The following is a 17,912-nucleotide window of genomic DNA, read 5'->3' as shown; positions in this document are numbered from 1 at the left end:
GGTTTAAATTTAAGCTTAGCGGAACGCATCCTGAGGAACACCGCTCTCAATCGCTGGAGGTGCTCCTCAAAAGTCCGACTGAAAACGATGATATCGTCGAGATAAATCAAACAGGTGTCCCATTGGAGGCCCGACAAAACCAATTCCATGAGTCTCTGGAACGTGGCGGGAGCGGAATGTAAGCCCATGGGCAAACGGTTGAATTCAAATAGGCCACCAGGTGTCCGGAAAGCGGTTTTAGGTTTAGATTCGTTATCGAGTGGTAATTGCCAAAATCCGGAAAGCAGATCGAGTGTGGAAAAAAACTGTGCTCCCGCCAAGGCATCCAGCGACTCATCCATCCTGGGGAGCGGATACGCATCCGCCATCGAGATTTTGTTTAAGCGGCGGAAATCGACACAAAACCGCAAGGACCCGTCCTGTTTTTTAACTAGGACAATAGGAGCACCCCACGGACTAGAAGAGGGCGAAATGATATCGGCCGCCAACATATCATTAACCGCCGATTGCACATGCTCCTTCTCGGCTGGGCTGAGCCGGAAGGAATTCTGTCGAATAGGGGCCGCGTCCCCTGTAGCTATGTGGTGGCGCAACAGGTCCGTGCAGCCGATATCGTACTTATGTTTGCTGAACACGTCAGCAAACTCGAGTAGCAGACCCCTCAATGCTCCCAATTGCACTTTGGACAAGTTAGCAGAACCGGCACACAACGAGTCCAACCACTCTGTCCCCTCATCACTTGGAGGATGCGACTCGACAGTGAAATCTGCTTGAGCCACGAGCCGTTCCTCAACGGGTAGCGGCGCGGCGTGAGCCAGCACCGTTCCCTGCGCAATTACGGCCGGCCGCGACCCCGTATTCAGGACCATTACGAACGGCTCACTGTCCCCTCTCACCATGGTTTGAGCAACCGCTAAGTCGAGGCCCCTTCTGGCCCCCCCTTCTGGCTCCATCTCCCCACATGGACAACGACATTCTCAGTTTTAAAAAATAATGAATAGAAATGTTTAAATACGTTTTTTAAATCATGTGTTTTGTATAAATGTTATAACGTGTGATTGTTATACTCTTTAAATGTCTGTATATACTAAAAATAGCTAATCAATTCCAATGAGTCACAGTCGTCAAAACGGAACAGGCATCAGAAGGTCCACGATGATAGTGTAGGGGTCTTACGGAGGAGATATGTGTAGAGGTGATATGTATGGGATCCTACGAGAAACTAGCACAGTGGGCGGGGCTTCGTGAGCACACGGGAGGGTGCTCGCAACGACGTCCGCAGATGGCACCCCAGCGTGGAGGGGTTCAAGATATAAGGGGATGAGCCGGAGGGCTCGAGGCAGAATGTGTTGGTAACTCTTGAAGACTGAAGACTGCCTAGTGAGAGCCCTGGTCTCCCCTGGAACGCCGCCCTTGTAAGGGCCGCGCAGGACCGAGCCAGCGGCGGGGCCCCGTGAATCAGAGCTAGGACTCTGGGACTCCGGGTGCCGTAACCCGACTCACCAGTGTCGGGCCAGACAGCCTCCCCTAGCCCAGTAATTGGAGGATTAAGAGGCAGGTTAGGATAGATAGCCGTGTGTTCCCAGCTATCCGGGTGAGGGGGCCGATACCCCCTCCAGTATTACGTGTCCCCTGTGCTTATTGTAAATGGATCCTAGGGGGGGAGTTATAAGGCGGCTCAGAAGCAGAGCTCGATGCCATTTCGAGAGGGAACTTGATGAGTTTGGACGCTCGACTCGTCGCTCTGCTGATCGCCCTTCTAACGCGAGACAACGCAGCCTGGCGAGCACAATTGCTGAGTCGACAGTTAGGCGACTTTGCGTCGGGAGAGTTCGTGGCGACATCTTCAGACGGGTTACAGACATCGATATACCGTGAATCTCCAAGTAAGTGTCTATTTTGGCGGATAAACTCTTAAACGTTTTCGTCGTTGAATTAGCGGGATTTTTTTGCGTCTCGGTTAGACGCGAGCGTCGTTCTTGTTTTAGCAGTTAACAAAATCCAAAACTCAACGCTAAACATCCTTTCGGCCGAAAGCGTACTTTAGACACGATAACACCGCTGCTGTTACTACGCTCACATGGAGCAGAGACGCTCTCCACAGCCCCACGCACACGGAGGCAAGAAGCCATTCAATTGCTCTGTGTGTGGGAAGTCCTTTTCACGGCCATCACATCTTCAGAGTCACCAGAAAACACACACGGGCGAGAAGCCATTCCTGTGCCCTGTGTGTGGAAAGGCATTTGCACAGTCATCACATCTTCAGAGTCATCAGAGAACACATACGGGCGAGAAGCCATTCCTGTGCCCTGTATGTGGGAAGACATTTGCAAAGTCATCAACTCTTCAAAATCATCAGAGAACACACACGGGCGAGAAGCCATTCCTGTGCTCTGTGTGTGGGAAAGCATTTCCACGGTCATCAAACATGAACAGGCATCAGAAGGTCCACAATGATAGGAAATTGAAATCAAAAGCTGAAATTCAAGGTGCTGCAATGAGTCCTGAAGAAGTTTCCACCTTCGATCCCATGCAGTTGGATCCCGAGAGATGGCTGGATGTAATGGAGTGGCTCGAGGATCAACCCGAGAGCTAGCGGTGACTGAAATATAATGTTGCATGAGGTATTAAGCTGTCTTGAGTACTTTTGTGTGTAACCCTTTAGTTTTACAGTTCGTTTGACAGTTTCTTGACGTGCAGGTGGTGAGTTTTGATGTTGTCGGATTACTTTGTGAAGTGGTGTGATGAGCAGTGGCTGTGAGATGGTTTAATTCCGGACAATTTTGTAGTGTTTACGTCTTCCTGTTGAGCTAAAGTTGGAATGCATCTGGAGTTAGATCTTTACTCAACATTTTAAACGTTTTTTCAAGTATAAAGCTTTATTTGGTTGGTAATAATCGACTTTAGGATGTACATTGATGACGCGATCGTTGGATATATGGCCTTGACTTCAACATTTTATAATGTTCCTAGCAAAAACATGTTAAGAGAATTTCAGGTGGAGGATCTCCGTCACACAAGTGTGCCCTTACCCGGCAGCATCTTGGCTGTCTACCCGATTAACACGTGTTCCTTGAGGGGAAAGGTCCCCGTAGTTAATCGTTCATCAACGTACCAGTCCCTAATCCCGAAGTATGTCGGGGATAAACTGTACTCTATAACATGTAAACTGTAATACTATAAACGATAACACTAAACATTTAACGATTATAAACTTATAACCATATACACGGAGGCAAGGTATTATAATATCATTAGAATCACAGTGTGGTCGTATAAGAATCATGCACACACCCATTATGAACTCATGAGATTATGAATCGTTACAATTATTATAACAATCACAAATTGTGACGACTAGTGGGATTCGAATAATTGTAATTCGATTCTAATCCTGCATATCCTATACCCGGTTCGCTTATTCACTTACCATACATACGACACCAGTGTGATTCTAATTTGAGTACAGTGCGCTTCTAATTATTCTTATGCGATTATAATCCCACTATAACAGTTAAAAGTATTTTACAGCGTTCATAGGTTATAATATTATGTTTCACTATGATAGAGCTTAACATGTGAGAGTCTACAATATCAGAGTTGATCAAATGCGACGATCAAGGGCGTCAATCGGGTGAGTTTGATCAGAGGCTTTAATCAAAGGCGTCATCCCATCACGGAACACCACCTCCCTGCGTTTATTACAGCAACAGAAGCAACTACAGCAGCAACAACAGCAGCGACAACAACAGCCCCTGCCTACTCGTAAGGTAAAGTTGTTTGGGGACTCCACTAATCGCAGCACGCAGCACCCATTTTTTACATAAATAAACGTAATATTAGCGTAACTACCATTCGCACACTTGCATACACACCACACTCACACAGCGCAGGGTCTGCGCCCACAGTGCACTGCAGCACTGCGGCGCAGACCTTGCCAAACCTATGCTATCGCTCTCTTCCGGGCGTGTTAATTAATTATTTTTATCGAATCAAAGTGAGCTGTGGCTTTATGCCGGCTGTTTTATTTTCATCGAATCAGAGCGAGCTGTTTGGGCGGGTCCGTAAATGAATTAACGTCCAGATACGCACGCAGACGACCAAACCAGCGTAGTTGTTTAAGACTAGCAGTCGCCGCCCGCTTCGCGGGCGGTGTGTATATGCTTGGTTGGTGGGGAGTTGAAAGTGGCTGGACACAATAGACATGTTTTGGTGATTGTTTTAGGTTTATTTTTGTGAGGTTATATGCATTTTTATGAGACGCTCAATCGACAATATTAAAGAATGCAACTTATTCAATAATAGAATGCAACTTATTGAAATATCTGGCGATGCACGATATTCTTCGTGTACACTCCGTCTTCCTCCTCGTCGTCAGGTCCCTCAATAAGCGCCTTGATGTTGGATCTTGCCGTGACTCGCGATGGTGCCACGTACAGTTGGCCGTGCGAGAAGCATGGCGTTGGTAGATATGTAATGTAGTAACTCCACGGGAGACCACTTCACGGGTAACACACTCTTTATTTTCTCAAACTTGGTTACAGGTGACTAACACCTACTTTGTATCTCGGGTGACAAACACCCACTTCGCTACTTGGCGACTAACGCCCACTGAGTTACTCGGATGACCAACATCCACTTAGTACTCGGGTGACAAACACCCACTTAGCTACTTGGCGACTAACGCCCACTGAGTTACTCGGATGACCAACATCCACTTAGTACTCGGGTGACAACCACCCACTTAGCTACTTGGCGACTAACGCCCACTGAGCTACTCGGATGACCAACATCCTCTTAGCTACTTGGCGACTAACGCCACTGAGCTACTCGGATGACCAACATCCACTTAGTACTCGGGTGACAAACACCCACTCAGCTACTTGGCGACTAACGCCCACTGAGCTACTCGGATGACCAACATCCACTTAGCTACTCGGCGACTAACGCCACTGAGCTACTCGGATGACCAACATCCACTTAGCTACTCGGCGACTAACGCCACTGAGCTACTCGGCTTCACTAGGTCTTCAGCTCCGTCTTCGGGTCTTCAACTGGGTAACTCTCCCCGAGTGCTCTCGCGCGTCCCCCTTTATACCCCACCTGCGGACGTCGCTGCGAGCACCCACTTATTCGACCAATCGCCGGGTGCTGGCTACGATCCTCTTTTCCCACATCTCATCGTGCCTCACCACTCACTCCGCGCCGCCTCGTCATCTGTCACTCCCGGCGCGCGCGTCCACACCACGCCCACAACGCGTGCCCAACCCCGCACCCCGCGCCGCCCCGTGATCCATCACTGTCACAGTCGGCGCACGTCAATACCACCACTACATCACCCCCTACCACATAGCTCGCAGCCGCCCCGGCTGCTACAAAAATTACAAACCCTCCCTGTGTGCCCCGTAACACAACACAACAACAAGAACAACAACTAAGCTAACAACACAACACGACGCGAACACCACCATCCGCAACCCTCAACCAATGCCACCGCGACAATAGAACAATATATACAAACCGGCGAGTGACAATAGCAATGTGTATACAAAAAAATAAATGGAAAATTTTTTTTTTCTTTCGACCCGTGCAGTGTCCCCTTTTCTTCCGAGCGTCCCTACAACGGGACATTATCCCGGCAGAGGGGAACACCGGGCGAGCTCGGTGTAGAGCACAAAAAAAAACCCGTCCTCATGAAAATTGTTGAGACCTAGCCCGAGTCCGCCTTGCCGGTCCGTCGTACGGCACCAGACGCGGTTGAACGTCCGGTGGTGCCGGCGGTTCAGGAAGACATCGGCCATGCATCGAGGACTCGTGCGTGCCCCGGGGTTCAGGCTCTCGATGGTCAGCAGCCGTCAAGCCCGAGGCACCTGGGGGTGGGTCAGGTGGAGACACGTGAGGAGCAGCCTGCGACACCTCCCTCCCCGAGTCGACGGTCACATCACACGCCCGGTCGTCACGGCACAGAACGGGGTCACACGGTGCCGCATAGGGCTTCAGTCGGGAGGGGTGCACATACCAACGGCGTTTCCCCCATTTAATCTGTATACTCTGGGGCCGTGCAACCCGCACAATTTCCACCGGTCCCCTCCAAGGTCTCAACAACTTGGGGGACGTAGCCAACGGTGCATGTGGACAATGCAGCCAGGCCTTATCGCCTGGTTTCCAATCATGCGTATGCACCCTCCGCTCATGCAATTTCTCGTTTGCAATTTGCCGTGACCGCGAATTCAACCTTGCCCCCTCCCGCGCTTCAGTCAATTTGGCGATATTAAATTTGATGTGGTCTGCCAATTTAGATTTTGCACGTGGCTGGGAAATCCCCAGTTGGACGTCCATGGCCGGATCGGCCTCCCGCCCATACATAAGAAAAAATGGGGAAAACCCTGTCGCCGCATGAGGGGCCATTCGATAGGCCGCGAGTACCCCCGGCACCTGTAAGTCCCAATCAACCTGATCGTCGCAGACCTGTTGGCACAACATAGACGTAATCGTTCTGTTCAGACGCTCAACCATCCCGTCAGTCTGCGGGTGGTAGGGGGAAGTACGCACTTTCTTTGTACCCAACAGGTCGCACACCTCGCGCAACAAAACGCTTGAAAAATTCTTCCCTTGATCCGTCAGCAAGCGTTCGGGGGCGCCCTTGTCCAACACATAACCCTGGACAAAGGCGTCCGCCACCGCCGCAGCCGACTGGTTGGCGAGCGGCCATGCCATAGGCCATCGGGTGAAGTATTCCACGCCAACCAGCAGGAACCTATTTCCCCTTGGTGTAACCGGAAAGGGCCCCAAGATGTCCAACGCTACCAATTCGTTTATACGCGAAACCTGAATGGATTGCAGCGGTGGATTAGCCGCCAATGGTGGCGGTTTCCTTTTGGCGCACTCTACGCATCCCTTAAGAATATTTGCCACGTCGTTACCCATCCCCGGCCAATAATAGTCTCGCTGGATTAGGGCGAGCGTTTTGTGAAAACCCAGATGCATGAGCCGTTCATGAGCTGCCAGAACAATCCTACCCCGCATAGCAACAGGCACCACGAGCACGTGACGCCGGGACATGTTGTCCCACCTCATCAACAGGCCCTGTCTGCACACCCAGGAACCGACCCGCGCCTCCCCTTGTTCGGGAGCGCCAACTTTCCGACGCAGCGTAAGTAGGGAGCTGTCGGACATCTGGAGGCGGCCCCACTCAATGAGGGGCAACGACAACAGCGAATCCCTCCCCGTGGGGGCGTCCTCTCCCGGGGTGTCAGTGGCGGCGAGCGCAACTCCCGGGGTGCCGGCGACCGGGGGTTTGCACCGCGCTGATCCCAACAAACATGTGCAGTCCGTGCACGGCGGCAACCGCGACAATGCGTCCGCGTTTGAGTGCCGCAACCCTTTTCGGTAAATCGTCGTGAATTGGTAGTCTTGAAGGACCTCCAACCATCGGGACAATTGGCCCAATGGCTGCGCCACGCGCATAGCGTATTGTAGAGCCGCATGGTCCGTCCGGACCGTAAAATGACGGCCGTAAAGATACGGCCTGAATTGCTGTGTAAAAAACACAATGGCTAACAATTCACGACGAGTTACGCAATAGCGTTGTTCTGCGGGGGAAAGAACCCTACTACCGTAGGCGACCACCCGTTCAACCCCCCCGACCAACTGTGAGAGCACCCCCCCGATACCCGTATTGCTGGCGTCCGTGTCAAGCAAAAACGGTTGTGTGAAATCGGGGTAACACAAGGGGGGAGCCTGCACCAAAGCGTCACGGAGGGAGCAGAACGCATCCTCCTCCTCTGCCCCCCAGTGAAACCTCACACCCTTAGCCGTCAAAGCGTGCAGGGGCTTGGCTATGGTGGCAAATTGCTTGACAAAACGACGGTAATAGGAGGCAAAACCAATGAAACTACGAACCTCCGTGACCGAGGTTGGCGTTGGCCATGAGCTGACGCAATGCGTCTTAGCAGGGTCCGTCGAGATCCCTGAACGACCCACGATATGGCCCAAATACCTGACCGATTCCCGAAGCAGAAAACATTTAGCCGGTTTAAATTTTAGCTTAGCGGAACGCATCCTGAGGAACACCGCTCTCAGTCGCTGGAGGTGCTCCTCGAAAGTCCGACTAAAGACGATAATATCGTCAAGATAAATCAAACAGGTATCCCATTGGAGGCCCGACAAAACCAATTCCATGAGTCTCTGGAACGTGGCGGGAGCGGAATGTAAGCCCATGGGCAAACGGTTGAATTCAAAAAGGCCCCCAGGTGTCCGGAAAGCAGTTTTAGGTTTAGACTCGTTATCGAGTGGCAATTGCCAAAATCCAGAAAGCAGATCGAGTGTGGAAAAAAACTGCGCTCCCGCCAAGGCATCCAGCGACTCATCCATCCTGGGGAGCGGATACGCATCCGCCATCGAGATTTTGTTTAAGCGGCGGAAATCGACACAAAACCGCAAGGACCCGTCCTGTTTCTTTACTAGGACAATAGGAGCACCCCACGGACTAGAAGAGGGCGAAATGATATCGGCCGCCAACATATCATTAACCGCCGATTGCACATGTTCCTTCTCGGCCGGGCTGAGCCGGAAGGGATTCTGACGAATAGGGGCCGCGTCCCCTGTAGCTATGTGGTGGCGCAACAGGTCAGTGCAGCCGATATCGTACTTATGTTTGCTGAACACGTCAGCAAACTCGATGAGCAAACCCCTCAATGCTCCCAATTGCACCCCGGACAAGTTATCAGAACCCGCACACAGCGAGTCCAACCACTCAGTCCCCTCATCACTTTGAGGATGCGACTCGACAGTAAAATCTGCTTGAGCCACGAGCCGTTCCTCAACGGGCAGCGGCGCGGCGTGAGCCAGCACCGTTCCCTGCGCAATTACGGCCGGCCGCGACCCCGTATTCAGGACCATTACGAACGGCTCACTGTCCCCTCTCACCACGGTTTGAGCAACCGCTAAGTCGAGGCCCTTACTGGCTCTGTTTGACGGCCCCAACAGCACCCCCTGTGCCTCCGCACCCACCTCGAGTGGCTTCCTGAACCGAAGGGGTACTAACATTTGCGATCCCGGGGGTACCCGTACAGTGTGAGTCGCCAGCGCCTGCACCGTCGCACAAACCGTGCGCACTTTGATAGGGCTCGACAAGAAGGCAACCCGCCGACCTGACGGAAGCTCTATGCAGGCCTGATCAATAAGAATTTTGATGGGCATTTTTGACAAAAAGTCCGTACCTAGCAAACAGGGAACGGCCAGCGATGATGATACAAAAATAGGGCCCGCTAATTTAATGTCCCCAATGCAAATAGTCGCCCGAATCTGGCCGATGATCCCCAGGGATCCCCCATTCGCCGCATAAAATGGCACGTCTACCGGCAGAAGTGGTCTACTTTGGACGGGAAGAATGTTATAAATAAGGTCCGAGATGATGGTGGCCGACGCACCCGTGTCAACAAGCACCCGGACCTCAACCCCGTCAATGAACCCCGTTACCACGGACGACCCGGCTGACGCAGCCACGATCCTGTGGGCCAATTCGGACCACTCGACTGCTTGCGGGCCGCGTACGGACCCCCCCCGCCGAATTGAACCCCCGGCACCCAGCCGCGAACCCCCCACCGCGAAGCGGCGACCCGAATGTGCCGTGTTTGTGGACCGAACGTGTGAGGTGCCGCGACTTGCCGGGTTTTGTTGGGATGACTTGTGGCCCTGGTCGTCGTCCCGACGTGGTCCTGCGGCACGCGGACGCGGGGCCCGGCACCCGGCTGCGACGTGACCCCGAAGGCCGCAGTTGTAGCAGACGACGGAAGTCGTAGGTTTCGGTTGCTCCAGCTTGCGGGGCGAACGTGTGGGCGAACGACCTCCCGTTCTCCACTCCCCCGGACACGATGCAGCGAAGCCCCGCTCCTGCACCGCAGCTGGCTGAGGTTCGGCGATCGTGGCGGCCAGTGCCACATTCCCCGGCCATTTGCAGACGACCCCCGGCTTGCGTTTGAGGACCTCGTACGCGTGAATGCTCGTGGCGATCGCCAGGGAGCAGATCTCCATCTCGTCTGCCACGTTGATGGGGACCCCCAACTCGTGGGCCAACACCAGCAGCTGCTCCGTCACCATGGCGTCCTTCCCCTCCTTATCCATGCGGGGAAAAGCCGCGTCCGCCAAGGCGAGCAGTGCCGTGCGGTAGGCTAGCGTCGTTTCCCCAGCCACCTTCCGCCGATCGTAGAACTGGTGGCGGCACGTGGAGGGCGGCCCGAACACCTTCGCCATCAGGTGTAGTGCGGCCTGGAGCGTAGAGCGGGACGACCTTGCAGCAGATGTGAAGGCTGCAAGCGCGTCGTCGTCAAGCATCGCTGGCAACGCACGCAGGGCAGTGGTGTCGGACCACCCCGACATCTCCTGATGAGCGAGGAACCTTCGTTGGAAGGCTCCCCAGTCGCCCCCATCCGCCTTAAACGCCGACAGCGCGGGCAATCTTTGCTGGAGGACCCGATCGTCGTCGACGTCGGAGAGATTTTCCCGCGCTCTGCTGGAGTTGTGTAAAATGTCGGCTCGGTTGTCAGGCGCAAAATGGAGGGCTCCGGCGCGCGCTGATGACGTGGGCTGCGCTGCGCGGAGGTGTCCGGCCACGTGGCGTCCGTCTTTCCCGCCAATCAATGGCGGCCCCTCAAAAACGGCGGGAACTTCCAGGCTTTCGGCGCGAAGCGCCGTTTGGCGGGATCCCGCCAGCCTCGCTCCTTCCTCCAACCCCGCAGCCGTTTTCCCGCCCGCTGGAACGGAGATCTCGGCCAAGATTGCAGCGGCGGCGAGCAGCAACTCCGCCAACCGGGAGTGTGCGTCTTGGAGGCTGGTGTCGGAGGCAAGCAGAGCGTCGGCCATCACCGCGAGGTGCTGCATCGGCGGCCACTCCTCGTCCTCTCCTCCCGAGGTTGGTGTCCCCGGTACGCCGTCGTCATCCCAACCTCGCTCGTGGGTACGGGTAGTCTTCCTTGTGTCCATACTTCTTGAAGACAGGTTTACTTCTGACGCCAGTTGTAATGTAGTAACTCCACGGGAGACGACTTCACGGGTAACACACTCTTTATTTTCTCAAACTTGGTTACAGGTGACTAACACCTACTTTGTATCTCGGGTGACAAACACCCACTTCGCTACTTGGCGACTAACGCCCACTGAGTTACTCGGATGACCAACATCCACTTAGTACTCGGGTGACAAACACCCACTTAGCTACTTGGCGACTAACGCCCACTGAGTTACTCGGATGACCAACATCCACTTAGTACTCGGGTGACAACCACCCACTTAGCTACTTGGCGACTAACGCCCACTGAGCTACTCGGATGACCAACATCCTCTTAGCTACTTGGCGACTAACGCCACTGAGCTACTCGGATGACCAACATCCACTTAGTACTCGGGTGACAAACACCCACTCAGCTACTTGGCGACTAACGCCCACTGAGCTACTCGGATGACCAACATCCACTTAGCTACTCGGCGACTAACGCCACTGAGCTACTCGGATGACCAACATCCACTTAGCTACTCGGCGACTAACGCCACTGAGCTACTCGGCTTCACTAGGTCTTCAGCTCCGTCTTCGGGTCTTCAACTGGGTAACTCTCCCCGAGTGCTCTCGCGCGTCCCCCTTTATACCCCACCTGCGGACGTCGCTGGGAGCACCCACTTATTCGACCAATCGCCGGGTGCTGGCTACGATCCTCTTTTCCCACATCTCATCGTGCCTCACCACTCACTCCGCGCCGCCTCGTCATCTGTCACTCCCGGCGCGCGCGTCCACACCACGCCCACAACGCGTGCCCAACCCCGCACCCCGCGCCGCCCCGTGATCCATCACTGTCACAGTCGGCGCACGTCAATACCACCACTACAGATATAATCCCAGGTTACACTATGAGATCTCTTTTACCAGTGGCAAAATATGATAGTAGGTTTTTACCCTTTTAACTGGTACAAAACTGACACCTTTATTCAAAGCATCATGTTTGCAATGACCACAACACAAGTAGTCAAAAAAAAGCAAACAAAAAGAAGCAACTCTGATAAGGATGATAATATGCACTGTCCTTGAAGTTGATTGGCCCACACCCGAGACGGCTTTCTTTAGAGCCTAGTCCCCATTGGTGTAGGGCCAGATGACACCAGAAGGCGTACAACTCAAACACAGTGCAATATCAGAGTATTGAGAGCTCGGGGTAAGCATTTACACTATGAGAACTCTTTTACCAGTGGCAAAATATGATAGTAGGTTTTTACCCTTTTAACTGGTACAAAACTGACACCTTTATTCAAGGCATCATGTTTGCAATGACCACAACACAAGTAGTCAAAAAAAGCAAACAAAAAGAAGCAACTCTGATAAGGATGATAATATGCACTGTCCTTGAAGTTGATTGGCCCACACCCGAGACGGCTTTCTTTAGAGCCTAGTCCCCATTGGTGTAGGGTCAGATGACACCAGAAGGCGTACAACTCAAACACAGTGCAATATCAGAGTATTGAGAGCTCGGGGTAAGCATTTACACTATGAGATCTCTTTTACCAGTGGCAAAATATGATAGTAGGTTTTTACCCTTTTAACTGGTACAAAACTGACACCTTTATTCAAGGCATCATGTTTGCAATGACCACAACACAAGTAGTCAAAAAAAGCAAACAAAAAGAAGCAACTCTGATAAGGATGATAATATGCACTGTCCTTGAAGTTGATTGGCCCACACCCGAGACGGCTTTCTTTAGAGCCTAGTCCCCATTGGTGTAGGGCCAGATGACACCAGAAGGCGTACAACTCAAACACAGTGCAATATCAGAGTATTGAGAGCTCGGGGTAAGCATTTACACTATGAGATCTCTTTTACCAGTGGCAAAATATGATAGTAGGTTTTTACCCTTTTAACTGGTACAAAACTGACACCTTTATTCAAGGCATCATGTTTGCAATGACCACAACACAAGTAGTCAAAAAAAGCAAACAAAAAGAAGCAACTCTGATAAGGATGATAATATGCACTGTCCTTGAAGTTGATTGGCCCACACCCGAGACGGCTTTCTTTAGAGCCTAGTCCCCATTGGTGTAGGGCCAGATGACACCAGAAGGCGTACAACTCAAACACAGTGCAATATCAGAGTATTGAGAGCTCGGGGTAAGCATTTACACTATGAGATCTCTTTTACCAGTGGCAAAATATGATAGTAGGTTTTTACCCTTTTAACTGGTACAAAACTGACACCTTTATTCAAGGCATCATTTTTGCAATGACCACAACACAAGTAATCAGAGAACACACACGGGCGAGAAGCCATTCCTGTGCCCTGTGTGTGGGAAGACATTTGCACACTCATCAACTCTTCAAACTCACCAGAGAACACACACGGGCGAGAAGCCGTTCCTGTGCTCTGTGTGTGGGAAGGCATTTGCACAGTCGTCAAAACGGAACAGGCATCAGAAGGTCCACGATGATAGGAAACTGAAATCAAAAGGTGAAATTCAATGGTAATAAGCCGGATAAACCGAAAAGTACCCATTGTACCCATCAAACAGTCAGCTGGGTTGCCCCATGGGGGTATTGACCCATGGGCGAAACTGTAGGGGGCGCTACGCAACTGGCCGTGGTCCCGGCAGGTGAAGCTGCCAGCTCAGTCCGCTAAGACTCACTGTATAGCGACCCCTGCCTACTCGTAAGGTAAAGTTGTTTGGGGACTCCACTAATCGCAGCACGCAGCACCCATTTTTTACATAAATAAACGTAATATTAGCGTAACTACCATTCGCACACTTACATACACACCACACTCACACAGCGCAGGGTCTGCGCCCACAGTGCACTGCGCCACTGCGGCGCAGACCTTGGCAGACCTATGCTTTTGCTCTCTTCCGCCTGTTTTATTTTCATCGAATCAGAGCTAGCTGTTTGGGCGGGACCGTAAATAAATTAACGTCCAGATACGCACGCAGACGACCAAACCAGCGTAGTTGTTTAAGATGGGATTATAATCGCATACTAATCATTATAATCGCACTGAGCTAATTAGAATCACACTGTGGTTGTACGTATGGTAAGTTAATATGCCAACCGGGGGTAGGATATGCAGGATTACAATCGAATTACAATAATTCGAATCCCACTCGTCGTATTAGAATCACACTTTCCACTGTTGGATGAATGTGTCGTATCAATGGAATCGAATAGCCATATAATTCTATACAGTATACACAAATAAATAGTATAACAATCACACATTGTAACATAGATACAATACACATTATTTAAAAAAACGTATTTACAAATATATGTTCCACTTTTTTAAAACTCAGAATGTCGTCGTTCATGTGGGGAGATGGAGCGAAGTGGATCGTATCGTCTAAGCTGCTTTTCGGAATCCGTGTGATCACCCAGTCACATCGCCTAACTCCAGTGACAGCACCTTACCCAAACTACATCTCCCCAACAAGGCAGCCTTACCGATGCTGTGTATTATGTTTATGGGATAACAGAGGTGTGTATTTTCCCATACGCCTTGCCAAAAACGACTGATTGTCCGCTTAACAGCCTAGACTGTAAACCACCATTGGTGATAGTGTTGTTTGAGAGCAGCTATTAAAGTCGCTTTGGCAAACGAGGTGGTGGCTGGACAAACCATGCCTCGCTGTTTGTCTCCGGAATGATGACCGATACAAACCAGACCAAGCGGAGACCATGTACCAGATCGGATTTTGGTTACTGATGTTAGAGTGATTGTGTTGCAAGTGTGGTCACTACGCGTCTGTACGTGCTCACTCCCGAAGCTCGGCGATTTTTGGCAACGCCACGGGGCTGCATTCACTTCAAATCGAGGACAATGGAGGGCATGGGGAACGTGTTTTTCCATTTATTCAAAATAAGCGCATAATTACACACTGAGATGCACTTACATATGCATGCATGAAGCACAATGGGCACATTACCCTTCGATATGTTAGTATATATGCGGATTGTACCTTCCAAAATTAACAATCGAATGCAAATATCCTGAAAGACAAAGGATTGGATCCTAGGGGGGGAGTTATAAGGCGACTCAGAAGCAGAGCTCAATGCCATTTCGAGAGGGAACTTGATGAGGTTGGACGCTCGACTCGTCGCTCTGCTGATCGCCCTTCAACCGCGAGACAACGCAGCCTGGCGAGCACAATTGCTGTGTCGACAGTTAGGCGACTTTGCGTCGGGAGAGTTCGTGGCGACATCTTCAGACGGGTTCCAGACATCGATATAAGTAAGTGTCTATTTTCGCGATTAAACTCTTAAACGTGTTCGTCTGTATGTCACGCTCCAGGCTTGGAGCGACTATTTATGCTGGGATGGAGGAGCGAAGAGCGTCTTGGCATATTTATGGAAAATGCAGTTATGTGATTTGCATTACTTGTGAAATGCGTAGGAGGTGGGCGGGGGGGTTTCAAAGTCATTATGTCCATGCATTATGCAGGATTGGCAGCATCAAAGGGAGGGAGTAAGGTCAGAATCTATATATATATAAAATCGCAAATCTGTCTGGTGAATGGTGAGTGGTGAGGGTGAGTGTTGAGGGTGAGTGGTGATTGGTGAGGTTGTGATTGGTGAAGATGAGTGGTGAGGGAGAGTGGTGAGGGTGAATGGTGAGGGTGAGTGGTGAGGGTGAGTGTTGAGGGTGAGTGGTGATTCGTGAGGGTGTGATTGCTGAGGATGAGTGGTGAGGGAGAGTGGTGAGGGTGAATGGTGAGGGTGAGTGCTGAGTGGTGAGGGTGTGTATATATGTAAGGTTATTAAGAAATATATTTTTCACCCGGGCAACGCCGGGTACTACTGCTAGTTAATAATATACAGCATTGATATTTTGCGTGGAGCCTACAAGCGCAACCTTGCGCATTTTGACCTGGTTCTCGACGCCCGTCCCGCGCCCATTGTAGATTATTGTGCATTTCGGGGCGTCAAGGGCTCGCACCACAGCCTTGAAGGATTAGGCAGGTCCCTGTCTTCTTTTGAAGAATATGACCAGACTCCAGGCACCGGATCCTCGCACGTGGCGGATCCTTGAGGCACCCCGGGCCTCTGGGGCTCGGAAACTGTGGGCGTCACAACACATTTCCCTTGGCGTACGGTTTCCGTTGCCGAGAGCCCCACCACGTTGGACACACCAGACTTGGGCTGTACAGGACATGGCGATGAGCTGTCTGGGTGGGGACAGACATAACTACATGGGTACACACTGCGGCCATTTCACCTCTATGACTTCTACCTGTCGCCGCCGTGGGCGGAGCAACTTGGTGGACGTACCCGGTGTCACCTTTGGGCAATACAACCTGTCTACGACCGCCCATGGAAGCACGTGTTCCCGCCGCCCCGTGTTCTTTTAATTAGCGGCTTGCTAATCGTTTCACAACGTTCTGGTCCTGAAACCCGAAGTATACTCTATAACATGTAAACTGATAACACTATGAACAATAACACTAAACATTAAACGACTTTAATTTTTTTTTTATATATATAATAGATTTCACCATAAACGGAGTTACGGTATGAGAATGCCATTAGAAGCATTTCAATCGCTCATATGTATGTAAAGTATACGTTCAATCGAATCGGGGGACGGATATGCGAACTGTGGGGGTTTGCAGTGTATCCCCGGATTAGGGACTGGCACGTTGAGAAACTATTAACAACGGGGACCTTTCCCCTCAAGGAACACGTGTTTAATCGGGTAGACTGCCAAGATGCTGCCGTTTAAGGGCACACTTGTGTGACGGAGATCCTCCACCTGAAACTCGCTTAACACGTTTTTACTAGGAACATTTTAAAATAAAGAACGGACAAACATTTGTTCAAAATACGTTTTTATTCATCTGCAATAATGTTGACGTTAAAATTCGAACCGAATGTTTATTATGTCCTATGTTCAAACAGTTACAGTACAATGCAAACCATATCCGTTCCAGGAATACCAAAGAGTTAAAGTATCATTCTCCAATATTTTCTTATTGGTTCATCACGTTTGTTCACCTGTGCGTCTATGTTGAAGTCAAGGCCATACATCCAACGAACGCGTCATCAATGTACATCCTGAAATCGGTTATCTAAAGTCAATTAACACCAACCAAAAAAAACGATATACTTGAAAAAAATCCGTTTCAAATGTTGAGTAAAGATGTACCTACAGACGCTTTCCAACTTTAGCTCAACAGAAACACTTAACGACCAGTGCTCATCACACCACTTCAGCAAGTAATCCGATAACATAACAAACCACCACTGTGCACGTCACGAAACTCTCACAAAAACGGTATAACTAAAATGGTAAAAATTACGCACAAAAGTATTCGATATGGCTTAATAGGTGTAACCACATGCAATATTATGTTTCAGTCACCCCGAGCTCTCGGTTTGATCCTCGAGCCACTCCATTACATCCAGCCATCTCTCGGGATCCAACTGCATGGGATCGAAGGTGGAAACTTCTTCAGGACTCATTGCAGCACCTTGAATTTCAGCTTTTGATTTCAGTTTTCTATCATTATGGACCTTCTTATGCCTGCTAAGATTTGAAGACTGTGCAAATGACTTTCCACACACAGGGCACAGGAATGGTTTCTCGCCCGTGTGTGTTTTCTTATGATCTTGAAGAGATGACGATTGTGCAAATGCCTTCCCACACCCAGAACACAGGAATGGTTTCTCGCCCGTGTGTGTTCTCTGGTGTCTCTGAAGATGTGATGGCTGTGAAAAGGACTTCCCACACACAGAGCAATTGAATGGCTTCTTGCCTCCGTGTGCGTGGGGCGGTGGAGAGCGTCTCTGCTCCATGTGAGCGTAGTATCAGCAGCGGTGTTATCGAGAACGCTATCTGCCGCAAGGATGTTTAGCGTTGAGTTTTGGATTTTGTTAACTGCTAAAACA

At 50.8% G+C, this 17,912-nt stretch overlaps 1 pseudogene; it reads left to right on the top strand.

Moving 5' to 3' along the window:
- Positions 1-16,056, top strand: part of LOC144953873 (uncharacterized) — a 102,120-nt pseudogene extending 86,064 nt beyond the window's left edge.
- The last annotated feature ends 1,856 nt before the right edge of the window (positions 16,057-17,912 follow it).

Source organism: Lampetra fluviatilis (genome assembly GCF_964198595.1).
Source record: "Lampetra fluviatilis chromosome 74 unlocalized genomic scaffold, kcLamFluv1.1 SUPER_74_unloc_1, whole genome shotgun sequence".
NCBI lineage: Eukaryota > Metazoa > Chordata > Hyperoartia > Petromyzontiformes > Petromyzontidae > Lampetra > Lampetra fluviatilis.
This window is presented reverse-complemented; position numbering and strand designations above follow the sequence as displayed.